At 40.0% G+C, this 13891-nt stretch overlaps 1 non-coding gene across 1 annotated transcript; it reads right to left on the reverse strand.

Annotated features, from left to right (window-relative positions):
- Positions 1 to 772: 772 nt before the first annotated feature.
- On the reverse strand, positions 773 to 891 carry LOC120603031 (5S ribosomal RNA). Its single transcript, XR_005652939.1, has one exon. It is a non-coding gene; the product is annotated as a 5S ribosomal RNA (ribosomal RNA).
- Between the last annotated feature and the right edge of the window lie 13000 nt (positions 892 to 13891).

Genomic DNA, 13891 nt, shown 5'->3' on the forward strand with positions numbered 1-13891 from the left:
CGCCTCAGCTGCCCGCGCCCCAATCCGGAGGCGTCACCCCACGCGCCAGGGCGCTGGCGAGAGAGCGGCCCCAGAGATGAGGCCGTGCAGACCCCTCGCCGGGCAGGGGCTACCAGCGCTCTGAGGTCCCGAGCGCGTGCGCAGGGCTTCGGTGCGGGGGAGGGGGCCGGGAGAGTGCGCGCCCGCCTCGCCCCTTCATCCCGGGCCTTGGCTGGTTGCCGGAGGTGCCAAAGGTCTGGGTGGGCGCTCTCGCATCCTGGGACTGCCCAGGCCCCGGGCCACCCGCCTCCCCAGTCTTGGCCGCTCGGTAAGACCCCGGCCTGGGCGTGGCCCGCCATCCTCTCGGCCACCTGGGCACCTAGGCAGATGTGGCCCTGCCAAGTCCCGGCCTGGCACTGACCCAGACCCACCCCTCCCCTGCGCTCCCCGCCATGGCCGAGCCCAACCTGCCCAAAACCACGCGGAGCCACCAGCGACACCACCAGGCAACGCTTCCATACGAGACCTCGCCCTCTGCCCAGCGCCCTCTGCCCTTGGGGCTCGGCCCCGCGGAGCCTAGGAAGGCAGGGCATGGAGCATTCAGAGGAAACAGCCCACGGCTCTCTGCAGGAGAGCAGGTGAGGGCCGGCGAGGGCGCGGGGCGCGCGGCCATGCGGGCCGCCCTTGGGCTCGGGCGGCTGCCCAGGACCCTCCAGACAGCTTGCGAGCGAGCAGCTCCAGGGACGTCCAGGAGCACCCTGGCTGGAGGGTAGCAAAAGGAGGGAGCGGCAAAAGCCTACAGCACCCGGTATTCCCAGGCGGTCTCCCATCCAAGTACTAACCAAGCCCGACCCTGCTTAGCTTCCGAGATCAGACGAGATCTGGCGCGTTCAGAGTGTTATGGCCATAGACATGAGAGGTTGTCGCCTGCTGCCCCCCGGGCGCCGGAGACGCCTGTGTCCGCAGCGCACCTACTGGGGGGAAGGGAGTTGCGGGGGTTCTGCCAGAGAGGCAGCGGCCAGCAGGCGCCAGCCACGCTAAGGCACCGCGGGCCTTGGCCGGTTCCAGGCAGTGCGAAGGTCTGAGTGGGCAGTCTCGCATCCCTGGACTGGCCCGCAAAAAGATAACTTCTCATGATGACATACACTCATCAGTTATTCATAGGATACACAATGAATGGCGACAAATAATAACTTTTTACGATAACATACATTCAAGTGTTACTCAAGTGATGCCCTGGATGACAGCACAGAATAACTTTTTCTGAGGATATACACTTGAATGCTATTCCCAAAATGTCCACCAGATGGCAGAAGAAAATGCCTTTTTCTAAATTGTACTCTAATGTTATTCTCAAGATGAATACTACATGGTGGCAGAAAATGATTTTGATGATGTCCAACACTCCGATGTTATTCCTAAAATTCCCAGTAGATGGAGGCAGAAAAAAAAAATTTTCTAATGACATACACCAGGGTGTTATTTTTGAAAAGCGCACGAGATGGCAGCAGATAATAATTTTTCATGAAATGCAGTCCTGCGTTATTCCCAATATTCACACAAAATGAGAGAGGATTGAAAATTCTAAACAACATGCCCTTCAGTGTTATTTTTTATATGCACACAAGACAGCAGCAGATGTAAGTTTTCATGACATGCACTGTGGTGTTACCGCCAAAATGCAGACCAGATCGCAGCAGAGAATGAATATTCGTGGTGACCTACACTAGGGTGTTCTTCCTAAAATGCCCACCAGATGGCAGCAGAGAGTAATTTTTTTTATTACTTCCACTCTGGTTATTCCAAGATACAAAGTAGATGAGAGCAGAAAATATATCATCATGATGGCATACACTGGGCTGTTATTCCAAAAAATGCCCACAGGATGGCAGCATAAAATTATTTTTATGGTGACATACACTAGTTTGTAATTTTCAAAATGGCATGAAGTGGCAGCAGAAGATAGTTTTTCATGACATGCACTTCCCTGGTTTTCCCAAGATGCACATGAAATGGCCACGGATAGTAACTTTTCACAACGACATGCCCTTAGGTATCATTTTCAAAATGCACACGAAATAGAAGCTGAAGTTATTCTTCATGACATGTGCTGTGATCTTCTTTGCAAAATGCCCACCAGATGGCAGCGGAGAATAACTTTTTTACTTACACTGTTGTGTAATTCCCCCCAAGATTGTACACAAGATTGGGGCAGAAGATGAATTTTCATGACGACCTATGTTAACGTTTTATCCCCCAAATGCCCACTAGATGGTATAAGAAAATAAATTTTTTGATGACATACAACTAGATGAAATTTTCAAAATGCCTACAAGGATAATTTTCATGACATGCACTTCTGTGTTGTTCCAAAGTTTCACACGAAGTGGGAGCAAAGAAAAATATCAAAACAAGATGCCCTTGGGTGTTATTTTTAAATGCACATGAGACGGCAGCAGAGGAAATTTTTCATAACCTGCATTCCTGTGTTGTCCCCAGGATTCATACAAAATGGGAGCAGAGAAAAATTTCATAACACCATGCCCTTGGGTGTGATTTTACAAGTACATACAAGATAGCAGCAGAACTGAGTTTTCATGCTATGCCCTGTAGTGTTATTCCCAAAATTCCCACAGGACGGCAGCAAAAGATAGATAATCATGACTACAAACAATGGTGGTTTAATCCTTAAGTGCCCAACAGAAGACAGCAAAAAAATAATTTTCAATTACTTACCATCTACTGTTATTTCCTAAATGCACACTAGATGGCAGCAGAGAATAAATTTTTTATTACTTATGCTCTGATGTTACTCCCAAAATGCCCACCAGATGGCAGAATAGAATGAATATTCATGATGACAAAACCCTGGTGTTATTCCTAACATGCTTACCAGATGGCGGCACAGAATAACTTTTTTTTTCTTACTTTCCGGTGTAACTGTCGAGATGCACACTCTTGTGCAGAAAACAAATTTGCATCTGAACTACACTCGGATTTTATTCCCAAAATTCACACCAAATAGCAGCAGAAAATAAATTATGATGAAATACACCTGGATATTACTTTCAATGTGCCCACAAGATAGTAGCAGAAACAATTTTTCAAGACGTGCAATCCTTGAATTTAACAAGATGCACACGAATAGGCAACAGACAAAAACATTTTATGATGACATACCCTTGGATGTTATTAGTAAAGTGCACATGGGATAGCATCTTAAATATATTTTCATGACATGCACTGTGGCATTACTCCCAAAATTACCATTGCATGGAAGCAGAAAATGAATATCCATAATGATAACCACTCAGGTGTTATTTCTAAAGCCCATCAGATGGCCCCAGAGAATAACTATTCATGGTAATGTACACATGACTGTCCTTCCCAAAATGCACACAAGACAGCAGCAGAGAACAAATTTTTCTTACACACACTCTGGTGTTATTTCCAAAATACCCATGAGATTTCAACAGAGAATAACTTTTCATGACATACATGCGTTTTTATTCCCAGGATGCACACAAGACAGTACCAGAGAATAACTTTTCATAATGACATAAACTCAAGCGTTATTCAGGAGAAGCCCACAAAACAATACTAGAGAATAACTTTTTATGACATAAACTCGAGTGTTATTTTTTTTCGGATATTATTTTTCAACAGCACACAAAATAACAGAAAAGAATATACTTGGGTGTTATTCTCGATATGCTCACAAGATGGCAACAGAGAATAACTTTTTGTGATTACGTGTACTCGGGTATTATCCCCCAAATGCACACCAGATGGCAGAAGAGAATAATTTCTCATTACATGCACTCTGGTGTTATTCCCAAGATGCACACGAGATGGAGGAAGACAATAAAAATTCATGATTGCCTACACTCAGGTGCCATGCCTGAGATGCCCATGCAAAGGCAGCGAAGAATAACTTTCATGATGACATACCCTGGAGGATTATTCAAGAGATGCCCACAAGATGGCAGCAGAATATTAATTTTTATAACATACACTCTTGTGTTATTCCCAAGATGCACACACAATGGCAGCAAAAAATAAATTTTATGATGACATACACTTGGGTGTTATTTCAAAAGGCAAAACGAGATGTCAGCAGAGAATAAGTTTTTATCATTCCATAACTTGGGTGTTATTTTAAAGATGCACACGATTGGCAACAAAGAATAATTATTTATGACACACATTCTTCTGTTATTTTCAAAATGCCCACCAAATGTCAGTGGAGAGTAACTTTTTATTACATGCACTCTGGTGTTATTCTCAAGATGCACACGAGATAGAGGCAGAAATTAAGTATTTGTGACTACCTACACTTGGGTGTTATTCCCAAAATGCCCACCAGATGGCAGCAGTAAATAATTTTATAATATGTACTTGTGTATTATTTTCAAAATACCCATGGGATAGCAGCAGGGAATATTTTTCATGACTAGCTTTCCTGTGTTTCCCAAGATGCACATGAAATGGCAGCAGACAAAAATTTTCATAGCAACACTCCCATGGGTGTTATTTTCAAAATGTACATGAGATAGCAGAAATAACATTTTATGACATGCACTGTGGTGTTACTCCCAAAATACCCACAAGATAGCAACAAGACAAACTTTATTACATACATTCTGTTGTTACTCCCAAGATACATATAAGATGGGGGCAGAAAATAAATTTTCATGGTTACCTACACTCAGGTGTTATTCCCAAAATGCCCACCAAATGGCGGCAGAAAAAAAAAATTTATAACATACACTTGAGTGTTATTTTCAAAATGACCAAGAGAGGGCAGTAGAGAAAAACTTTTATGACATGCATTCCTGTGTTTTTCCCAAAGACAAAAATACTCATCGATGGCAGCACATGAAATAGTGGCAGTGAAAAACTTTTCATAAGAACGGTCCCCTGAGCGTTATTTTCAAAATGCACACCAGACAGCAGCAGAAATAACTTTTCATGACCTGCACTGTGGTTTTCTCAAAATGCCCAACAGATAGCAGCAGAAAATGACTATTCAGGATGACAAATGTTTGGGTGTGATTCCTAAAATACCTACCAGATGGCAGCAAAGAATAAATTTTATTACTTACATTATGATGTTATTCTCAAAATTCACATTAGTTGAAGGCAGAAAATACATTTTCATGGTGACCTACAGTCAGATATTATTTCTAAAATGCCCACCACATAGCAGCAGAAAAATTTTTGTGATGACATACACTTGGGAAGAACACAGGCCTGCATGTCATGAATATTATACTCTACTGCTATGTTACTTTATTCCTACTACCCATGACATAGTAGCAGAGAATAACTTTTCATGACATGCACTCTTTTGTGATTCTCAAGATGCACAAGAAATGCCAGCAGAGAAAACCGTTTATAATGACATACCCTTGGATTTTATTTCAAAATGCATATTATATAGCCGCAGAAATAACATTTGATCTCATGCAGGTGGTGTTATTCTCAAAATGCACAACATACGACAGCGTTAAAGAATTTTCATGACAATCACTTAGGTGTTAATCCTAAAATGCCCACCAGATGGCAGCAGTGAATAACTTTTTATTACATACGCTCTGCTGTTATTCGCCAAATGTCCACAGGATGGCAGCAGAGAATAACTATTTATGACATGCAATTCTGTGTTTTACCAAAGAAGCACACAAAATGGCAGCAGACAAAACCATTTTGTAAGGACATGACCGTGTGTGTTAATTTCAAAATGCATATGAGATAGCAGCAGAAATAACTTTGCATGACTTGGACTGTGGTGTTATTCGCAAAATGTCCACCTGATGGCAGGAAAGAATGAATATTCAAGATGACCTACACTTTGGAGTTTTTCCCCAAAAGCCTACCAGATGGCAGCAGAAAATGTATTTTCATGATGGATTGACCTTGGGTGTAATTTTCAACATGTCCACGAGATGGCAGTATAGTATCCAGGACATGCAGGCTTGTGTTCTTCCCAAGATGCACACAGAATTGCCGCAGAAAATCATTTCACAACGACTTGCTCTACGGTGTTAATAAAATGCATAGGAGAAAGCAGTAGAAATAACTTTTCATGACATGCGCTGTGGTGTTATTCCTAAAATTCCCACCAGATGGCAGCAGAGAATGAATATTCATGGTAAAACTCTCTGGTGTCATTCCTAAAATACCCACAGGATGGCAGCAAAGAATAAATTGTATTACACTCGTTTTATTCACAGAATGCACACTACACGAGGACAGGAAATAAATTTTTATGACGACATACACTTGTGAGGTTTTTTTTAAAAAACCCAGATTTGGCAAATAACTTTCATGACTTGTACATGGTATTTATTCCCAAAATGCACTCTATATGGCAGCAGACAAAGTTTTCGTTATGTCATGCCCTTGTATGTTATTTTCGAAATGCCCACGAGATAGCAGCAGAAATAACTTTTCATGACCTGCACCGTGGTGTAACTCCCAAAATGCCCACCAGATGACAGGAAGAATAAATTTTATTATTTACACTCTGGTGTTATTCTCAAGATGCACACTAGACGAAGGCAGATAATGAAAATTCATGACCTACACCAAATTTTATTTCAAAAATGTCCACCAGATGACAGCAAAGAGTAACTTTTTTTATTACATGCATTCTAGTGTTCTTCCCAATATACCCACCAGAGGACAGCAGGAAATAAATTTTAATGATGACATACACTTGGGTGTTATATTGAAAATGCCCACGAGGGGACAGCAGATTAAAAACATTCTTGTGTTTTTTCCCAAGATGCATAAAATAGCAGACAGATACTTTTCCTAAAGATAGGAACTCGGGTTATTTTCAAAGTGCACAGGATATGGAATCAGAAATAACTTCTGTTGATCTGCACTGTGGTGTTATTCCCAAATAACCACCGTTGGTAGCAGAGAATGGTTAATAATGATGACAAAAATACCCACCAGATGACATCAAAGAAAATCTATTTTACTTACACTCTAGTGTAATTCCCAATCTTGCACACAAGATTGGGTCACAAATGGATATTCATGGTGACCTAACTTGGGTTTTATTCCCAAATTTCCCGCCAGATGACAGCAGAAAATAAATTTTTATGATGACGTACACCTGGGTGTTGTTTTCAAAATGCCCTCAATGTGACAGCAGAGAGCAATTTTTCACTTCTTGTTTTTCTTAAGATGCACACAAAGTGGCATCAGACAAAACCTTTTCATGAGGACTTGCCCTTGGGTGTTATTTATAAAACACACAAGAGAAAGCAGCAGAAATAACTATTCATGACATGAGCTGTGGTGTAATTCCCAAAATTCCCACCAGATGGCAGCAGAGAATACCATTTTGTTAATTTATGTGTAATTCCTAAGAGGCACACTATATCAGGGTGGAAAATAAATTTTTATGATGACATACACGTGGGCATTATTTTCAAAATGCCCATGAGATGGCAGGAGAGAACAATTTTTCCTGACATTCAATGCATTCCTGTGTTCATCCTAAGTTTAACACAAAAAACAAGCTGGGATAAAAGTTCCGAAATTTCATGCCCAACGGGTACTCTTCTGTCATACACAAAATTCCCACCAGATTGCAACAGGGAATAACATTTAATTACTTCCACTATTGTGTTATTCCAAGATGCACAGTAGATAAGAACAGAAAATATATTTTCATGATGGCATACACTCGGGTTCTATTCCCCAAATGCCCACAGGATCGCAGCAGAAAATACATTTTTATGATAACGGCCACTAGATGGCAGCAGAGAATAATTTTCATAAAATACACTTCCGTGTTTTTCCAAAGATGCACACGAAATGGCAGCGGACAACAACTTTTCATAACGACACACCCTTAGGAATGATTTTCAAAATACACACAGGATAGCAGCTGAAATAATTCTTTGTGACATGTGCTATGGTCTTCTTCCCTAAATGCCCACCAGATGGCAGAAGAGCATGAATATTCATGATGACAAACAGGTATTTTTACTAAAATATACACCAGATGGCAGTACAGAATAGCTATTGCTTACGCTCTGGTGTTATTCCAAAGATGCGCAAAGATGGGACAGAAAATGAATATTCATGATAACCTACACTTGAGTGTTATTTCTAAAATGCCCACCAGATGGAAGCAGAAAAAATATTATAATGACATATTTGTGTATTATTTTCAAAATGCATGTAAGATGGCAGCAGGGAATAAATTTTCATGACATACAGGCCTGTGTTTCGTGTGCATCTCAGGATGCACACGAAAAGGCCACTGAAGAAACTGTGCTCAACGACATGCCCTTAGGTATTATTTTCTAACTGCATGAGATAGCAGAAGAAATAACTGTTTCTGACATGCGATATGGAGTTATTTCCAACATTACCACGAGATGGCGGCAGAAATGAACGTTCATGACGAGCTACACAGATGTTGTTCCCAAAATGCCCACAAGATGGCAGCAGAAAAAAAATTTTATGATGACATGCACCTGGGTGTTATCGAAATGTCCAAGAGATGGCAAAGAACAACTTTTTATGACGTATACTCTAATTTTTATCCCAAGAGTCATTAAAAATGGGTGCAGAGAAAAAAATTATAACGACATACCCTGGGGTGTTATTTTTTAAATACATATGAAATAGTGGCAAAAACTTTTCTTGACAGGCACTGGGGTGTTATTCCCAAAATGACCACCAGATGACAGCACAGAATAAATATTTTCATGATGGCATCACTAGAGTGTTATTCCGAAAATACCCACCAGATAGCAGCAGAGAATAACTTTTTTACTTATGCTCTTGTGTAGTTTCCAAGATGCACCCGAATTGGGGTGGAGGATCTATTTTCATGATGACCTATAGTAAGGTTTTATTCCCAAAATTTGCACCATATGCCGACTGAAAATATTTATTGATAATATACACCTTGAATTAATTTTTTAAATGCCCATAGGATGGCAGTGGAAAATAATTTTCATTATTTACACTCCTGTTTTATTCTCAAGATTCACACAAAATGGGAGCAGAGAAAAATTTCACGACGACGTACCCTGGGGTGTTATTTTTTTACAAGATATAGCAACAGAAATAAGATTTCAGGATATACATGTAAAATGCCCACCAGATGACAACAGAGAATAACTTTTTATTACTTAATTTATGTGTAATTCCCAAGATGCATACTATATCAGGGAGAAAAATACATTTTTATGATGAGATACACCTGAGTATTATTTACAAAATGTCCACAAGATGGAAGGAGAGAACAATTTTTCATGAATTAACACAAAACGGAAGCAGAGATAAAAATTTCATGTCATGCCCAACAGGCACTCTTCTGTCATGTACAAAATCCCACCAGATAGCATTAGAGAATATCATTTAATTACTTCCACTCTGGTGCACAGTAGATGCAAAGTAAATGAGAACAAAAAGTATATTTTCATGATGGCCTTCACTCGGGTGTTATTCCCAAAATGCCCACACGATGACAGCAGACAATAAATTTTTATGATGACATAGACCTGGGTGTGAATTTCAAAATGTCCACAAGATAGCAGGAGAGAACAATTTTTAATGACTTGTACTCTGATTTTATTCCCAAGATTCACTCAAAATGGCAGCAGAGAAAAAACTTATAATGGCATACCGTAGAGTGCTATTTTTTAAATGCACACGAGATAGCAGCAATAAACTTTCTTGACCTGCGCTGTGGTGTTAGTCTCAAAATGCCTACCAAAGGGCAGCAGAGAATGAATTTTCATGATAACAACACACGGGCATTATTCCTAAAATATCCACTAGGTGGCAGTAGATAATAACGTTTTTACTTACTCATGTAATTTCCAAGATGCATGCTAGATTTGTTTAGAAGATGAATTTTCATGATGACCTACAGTAAAGTTTTATTCTCAGAATTCCCACCATATGGCAACGGAAAATATTTGTTGATGAAATACACCAAGAAGTAATTTTCAAAAAGTCCACGAGATGGTAGCAGAGAACAATTTTCATGACTTGCACTACTGTGTTATTCTCAAGATTCACACGAAATGGGAGCAGAGAAAAAAATCATAACGATATACCCTGAGGTGTTATTTTCTAAATGCACATGAGATATAGCAGCAGAAATAAGTTTTCATGATATACACTGTGATGTTATTCCCAAAATGCCCACCAGATGGCAGCACAAAACAAGTTTTTATTATTTACGCTCAGCTATTATATTCACAGGATGCACAGTATATGAGACCAGAAAATACAGTTTCATGATGGCATACACTCGTGTGTTATTCCCATAATGTCTACAGGATGGCAGCAAAGGATAAATATTCATGATGACCTACACCCGGGTGTTATGTTTGAAATGCCCACGAGATGGCTGAAGAAAATAATTTTTCATGACATGCACTCCTGGTTCACCCCAAGATTCACAAAAAATGGGATCAGGGCAAAAATTCAAAACATCATGCCCTTGGGTGTTATTTTCAACATACACATATAGCAGCAGAAATATCTTTTCATGATATTTCTTTTCACTGTGGTGTTATTCCCTAAATGCCTACCAGATGACAGCAGAGTATGAATAATTATGACAGTCGGGTGTTATTCTTAAAATTCCCACAAGAGGGCAGCAGAGAATAACATTTAATTACACTCTATTATTCCAAGATACATGATACATGAGAGAGGAAAAAATATTTTTATGATGGCATACACTTGGGTGTTATGCCAAAGATGTCCATAGATGTCCAAGATGGTAGCGGGAAATAATTTACAAAATATGCACAAAATGGCAGCAGAAAATCACTTCATGACATGCAGTCTCGTGTTATTCCCAAGATGCACATGAGATGGCAGCAAACTAAAACTTTTCTAAACGACATGCCCTTGGGTTTATTTTCCTAACGCACAAGAGATAGCGGAAATAACATTTTACGACATGCACTGTGGTGTTATTCCCCAAATGCCCAACAGATGGCAGTAAAAATTAATATTTTATGCAGACAAATACTTGAGTGTATTTTCAAAATGCACACGAGATGGCAGCGGAGAATCACTTCATGAAATGCTCTCCTGTGTTTTTCCCAAGATGCACACGATATGGCAGTAGACAAACACTTTTCATAACGACATTCCTTTGGGTTTATTTTCAGAATGCACATGAGATTGCAGCCCAAATAACATTTTATGACATTATCTGTGGTGCTATTCCCAAAGTACCCACCAGATGGCGGCTGAGAATAATAGTTCATGATGACAAACACTGGGCTCTTTGTCAAAAATGCCGACCGGATGGCAGGAGAGAATAACTGGTTTAATTACACTCTGGTGGAATTCCCAAAATGCACTCAGGATGAGGGCAGAAAACGAATTTTCATGATGACATACACACGAGTTTTATTCCCAAAATGCCCACCAGATGACAGCAGAAAACAAATTTTATGATGACGTACACTTGGCCGTTATTTTCAAAATGCCCACGTGATGGCATCAGGGAACAATTTTGTCATGGCATGCACTCCTCGTTTTTCCCAAGATGCATTCTGAAAGGCAGCAGACAAAATATTTCATGACAACATACCCTTGGGTGTCATCTGTAAAATGTACATGAGATAGCAGCTGAAATATCTTTTCATGACATACATTGTGGTATTTGTGCCAAAATGCACACCAAATGCAACAATGAATATTCATTATGAGAACAAGTGGGTGTTAATCCTAAAATGCACACCATATGGCAGCAGATAATAACTTTTTATTATTTATATACTGTGTAATTCTCAAGATGCACAATATATCAGGGTGGAAAATAAATTTTTATGCTGGCTTACTTGTGGGAGTCATCTTCAAAATACCCACAAGATGGCAACAGAAAAATTTTCATGACAGGCACTCCAAGATTAACACTAAAAGGCAGCAGAGATACAAATTTCATAACATCATGCCCAACAGGCACTTATCTGTCATACACAAAATACCCACCAGATAATTATAGCAGAGAACGAATATTCATGTCAAACACTCAATGTCATTCTTAAAATGCCCGCCAGATGGCAGCAGAGAACATTTAATTACTTACACTCTGGTGTGATTCCAAGATGCACAATAGATGAGAGAGAAAAATATATTTTTGTGAAGACATATACTTAAGTGTTTTTTTAAAAATGCCCATGAGACGGCAGCAGAAAACAACTTTTCATAACAGCATGCCCGTGCGTTGATTTTTAGAATGCACATGAGATAGCAGAAATAACTTTTCGTGACATGTACTGTTGTCTTATTCCCAAATTGCCCACCAGATGGCAGCAGAGAATAAGTTTTTTAAATACACTGGTCAAATTCCCTCGATGCAGATAAGATGGGGCCAGAGAATTAATTTTCATGATGTTCTACACTCCAGTGTCATTCCCAAATGCCAAGCAGATGGCAGCAGAAAGTAAATTTTTAGATGATATGGCCCCTGGGTGTTATTTTCAAAATGTGCACGAAATCGGACGGGATCAGGCTTGTCCCGGGTAGTAGCATGGCCATAGACAGAAAATAATTTTTCTGTTGACAAACACATGGGTGTTGTTCCCAAAATGCCCAAGAAATGGCAGCAGATGATCACTTCATAACATGCACTCCTGTGTCTTTCTCAAGATGCACACAAAATGACAGCATACAAAAACTTTTCAAAACAATATTCTCTTGAGTTTATTTTCAGAATGCACATAAGATAGGTGCAGAAAAAAAATTTATGTCATGCACTGTGGTGTTATAATCAGAATTATCACCAAATGGCAGCTGAAAATGAATAGGATGACATACTACTGGGTGTTATTTTCAAAATGCCCACCAGATCGCAGCAGAGAATGAATATTCATGATGTCAAACATTCAGGCGTTATTACTAATATATACACTAGATGGCAGCAGATGATATGTCTTTATTACTTACAGTCTGGTGTTATTCCCAAGATGCACAAAGATTAGGACAGAAAATGAATTTTCATGATGACCTTCACTCGGGTGTCATTCCTAAAATGCCCACCAGATGGCAGGAGAAAAAACTTACACAGACACATTTGTGTGCTATCATCAAATTGCCCACAAGATGGCAGCAGAGAATAATTTTCATGACATGCACTCCTGTGTTATTTCCCACATGCGCACGAAATAACCACGGACCAAAATATTGCTTAGAAATATGCCCTCTGGTGTTATTTTAAAACTGCATGATAGCACAATTAACTGTTTATAACATGGGCGGTGGTGTTATACCCAAAATGCCCACTAGACGGCCGCAGAGAATCAATTCATGACATGTATGTCTGTGTTTTTCCCAAGATGCACATGAAAATGGCATCAGACAAAAACTTTTTGTAAGGACTTGACCCCGTATGTTATTTTCAAAATTCCTACGATAATGCAGCGGAATTAACTTTTTATGATGTGTGCTGCGGTGTTATACCCCAAATTGCCCACCAGATGGCAGCAGAGAACACACAGGACCTACACTCAGGTGTTTTTCCCGAAATACAACCAGAGAGCAGCAGAGTCTAAATTTTCGTGACATGCGCTCCTGTGTTTGTCCCAAGATGCAATTGAAATGGTGGCCGAGAAAAACTTTTCATAATGACAGGCCCTGGAGGGTTAATTTCAAAATGCACATGTGATAGCAACATAAAAAAAAAAAAAAGTAAAGACATGGACTGTGGTTGCTAGTACTAAAACGTCCACCAGATGGCAGCAGAGAATAACTTTTCATGGTATGCCATCCTGTGTTTCTCCAAAGATGCACACAAAAGTGTCAACAGAGAAATACTTTATAATACAGGCTGTTGGGCGTCATTTTCAAAATGCCCAGGAGATGGCAGAAGAGAACAATTTTTCATGACTTGCACTGTGGTGTT

Source organism: Pteropus medius, unplaced genomic scaffold (assembly GCF_902729225.1).
Source record: "Pteropus medius unplaced genomic scaffold, Ma_sr-lr_union100, whole genome shotgun sequence".
Lineage (NCBI taxonomy): Eukaryota > Metazoa > Chordata > Mammalia > Chiroptera > Pteropodidae > Pteropus > Pteropus medius.